We start from the raw sequence: 3,300 nt of genomic DNA, 5'->3' as shown, positions 1-3,300 counted from the left end.
TTTTTTGGCTGCACCTAGTGGCTTACTGGGGTCTTAGCTCCCCAGCCAGGGATTTAACCCAGGCCTTTGGCAGTGAAAAGTGCAGAATCCTAACCACTGGGCTGCCAGAAAAGTCCCAATAACTTCTAAATGTGCATTATCTCAAAATCTCCCTGACCACACCAATATACTTGCTGCTTAATGTAGTTTTGGAGGGGCTGTTGTTGTTGTTGTTTTTTTCCCTCATAGCTTCTAGTTCTGTTCAGCTAGAAAAATTAGCTGTGCTCAGGTGGGAGCTGTTCAGTAATGTGTTGGTAATATAGAGATTAGTTAATCAGCCATGATTTATTAATGATGAATTAATTATACCTGATTATGCAGTTCTGCTAGCTAAATGGAGCTTTAAAGGAGTTATTTTATTAATCATCATGGTGCTAATTGCAGACACTTACAGAAGTATCACTAATTAAACATGCAACCATGTGCAGAACAAGTTGAGCTGCTGAGACCTGCAATAATAAGAAATCCTGACTTTTAGGGGAGCCAAAACAAATTTTATTTTATGCAATATTAGGGATTTGGCTTGGCAATGTTAATCATTCACTGCAAATTAATATTGTAATTTTTCTCAGCAGGAATTGATCCTTATATCAAAAAATATAAAGCACTCTGCATGCATGTGTGCTAAGTCACTTCAGTTGTGTCTGATCCTATGGACTATAGCCTGCTAGACTCCTCTGTCCATGGGATTCTCCAAGCAAGAATACTGGAATGGCTTGTCATGCCCTTCTCATATAGCACTCTAGTGAGATTCTAATAAAGGGAAAGGTTGTTCAATCCTATATTCTTTTTATTTATTTGTTTTATTTTTTGACTGTGGTGGATCTTTGTTGGCTTTCTCTAGTTGCGGTGAGTGGGGGCTACATTTCATTGCAGTGTGTGGGGTTCTTACTGTGGTGGCTTCTCTTGTGGAGCACAGGCTCTAGGCACACAGGTTCAGTAGTTGAAGTGCTTGGGCTTAGTTGCTCTGCAGCGTGTGAGATCTCCCTGGACCAGAGGTCGAACTGATGTCCCCTGCATTGCAGGGCATATTCTTAACCCCTGGGCCACCAGGGAAGCCCCTATATTCTGTTTTATACATATGCAGGATGGTCTTTGCTGAATAGAAACCTTTGATTGATGGGATGTGACTCACAGCAGAGAAAGTCAAAACCACAAACCAGCCCTTTGTATCAGAGAGCATCAGGTGAGTTCAAGACTGTGACCTCTTGGAGATCAAGAACACCTGTGTATTCAATCACAATAAGAGGATTCACAGCCTTGTACTATTGGAGCAGAGAAAGGAATGAGACTGTCCAGTTGAAAGGGCATGTGGTAAACTGAAAGTGAAAGTCCCTCAGTCCTGTTCGATTCTTTGTGACCCCGTGGACTATACAGTCCATGGAATTCTCTAGGCCAGAATACTGGAGTGGCTAGCCTTTCCCTTCTCCAGGGGATCTTCCCAACCCAGGGATCAAACCCAGGTCTCCCACATTGCAGGCGGATTCTTTACCAGCTGATCCACAAGGTAAACTGAAGGGTAGATGAATAATGGGAAAAGCATTTTCAATTTTTGGCTCAAGATGAATGAAAGCCACTTCCTGACTTTTTTTTATTATGATTAATTGGAGTTATGCAGCATCCAGGACTTCCCAGGTGGCACAGTTGGTAAAGGACCTGCCTGCCAGTGGAGGAGGATGCAAGAGATGTGGGTTCAATCACTAGGTCAGGAAGATCCACTGGAGTAGGAAATGGCAACCCCACTCTAGTATTCTTGCCTGGAGACTTTCATGGACAGAGGAGCCTGGCAGGCTACGTTCTATAGGGATGTAAAGAGTCAGACATGACTGAGCACACACTGCCAACGCCATGTAGCATCCAAACACCAACCTTCAACGTTCTCTTAGCACCATAGTTGGAAAATTCGCATTGTGAGTAGCCAAGGAGGTGGTGGCCAACTTCCTCCAAGGAAGCCAAAGAGGTCAGGTGTGACCTCTCCCTGTACACAGAGGGCAGGCATGCTACTGGGGCTCAGTCAAATCAGAAACTATCTCCTGGGAGTTTGGATCCTGAACAAGGGAAGCAGTACTGTAGAGGCAGTGGCTAGAGGCCTATACTATAAAGGTCCACACTATAGCTCATTCTCAAGCAAGTTCTTTCTTTTCTTTTCTTTTCTTACCTTTTTTTTTTTTTTTCAGTGGTGGGTCTTGGTTGCGGCCTGTGGATCTTAGTTCCCTGACCAGGGATTGAACCTGGGCCCCCTGCATTCGGAATGCAGAGTCTTAGCCACTGGACCCCAGGGAGCCCCTCTAGCTTATTCTTTCTAACATTATTCCAAAGTGTAGCTGTTTTACCGTTTACTCAGTCCCCTCAGTCTCCTGCTGAAGACCTTTATTTCCAGATTTTTTACCATTAGAAGCTGTCCTGCAGAGAGCAGCTTTATTTATTTTATTTTCTGTGTCCTGGTACTTTTATTTCTTTACAATAGGTTTGAGAGAGAGGGATTTCTGATTTAAAAAATATGTGTATTTTTTATTTCAGTAGCTATTGTCAGATAGCTTTCCAAAAGAGTCTGTAGCTGTTCATGTTGCCAGGGCACTGTGTCCTTTTCACTGCAACCCACTAGCAGAATTTTGCTAACCGGGTAAGTGATAGCTTATTATTACTTAATTTGCATTTACTTTTTGACATTAACTTGCCATTTGTATTTTCTCTTCTCTGAATTCTCTATTCATATATTTTTCCCACTTTCAATTGCATTTTGTTACCAGTTTGCAAAAACACTTTCTTCATTATGATCTGTCACAGGTATGGAAATATTTTCCCTGATGTTTTGATATATATTAAGGCAGTCATTATTTTCCATATTTTGTAGATGAGAAAATAAATGCTCAGAAAAGAAACTGACTTGCTTAAGTGTACTCAGCTAGTATAATGATTAGATCTGGATTTAAAACCAGGATGTGATTACAAACCAAGTGCCCTCACTGTACTTTAAGGAATATCCCAGAGGGTTCCTCTGGTTACTATCCTGTAGAATAAGTTACCCCCAAATTTAGAGGTATGGAACAGTCACTGGTTATGCTTAGAGATTCTGTCAGGAATTTGCACAGGACATCATGAGGAAGCTTTGTTTCTACTCCACGTGCTGTCAGAGTGGTTCAAAGGCAGGGCTGAGATCATCGGAGGTTTGTTTACATACATTGGGAGCCTTAGTTGGGAACGCTAAAACAACTGAGAACTGGAACAGTTAGGCTTCCTTAAACACTTTTTTTTTTTTTA

The sequence above is a fragment of the Bison bison genome, unplaced genomic scaffold (assembly GCF_000754665.1).
Source record: "Bison bison bison isolate TAMUID 2011002044 unplaced genomic scaffold, Bison_UMD1.0 scf7180017864309, whole genome shotgun sequence".
NCBI classification, from domain to species: domain Eukaryota; kingdom Metazoa; phylum Chordata; class Mammalia; order Artiodactyla; family Bovidae; genus Bison; species Bison bison.
The sequence above is the reverse complement of the archived record's forward strand: the minus strand, read 5'-3'. Positions refer to the sequence as shown.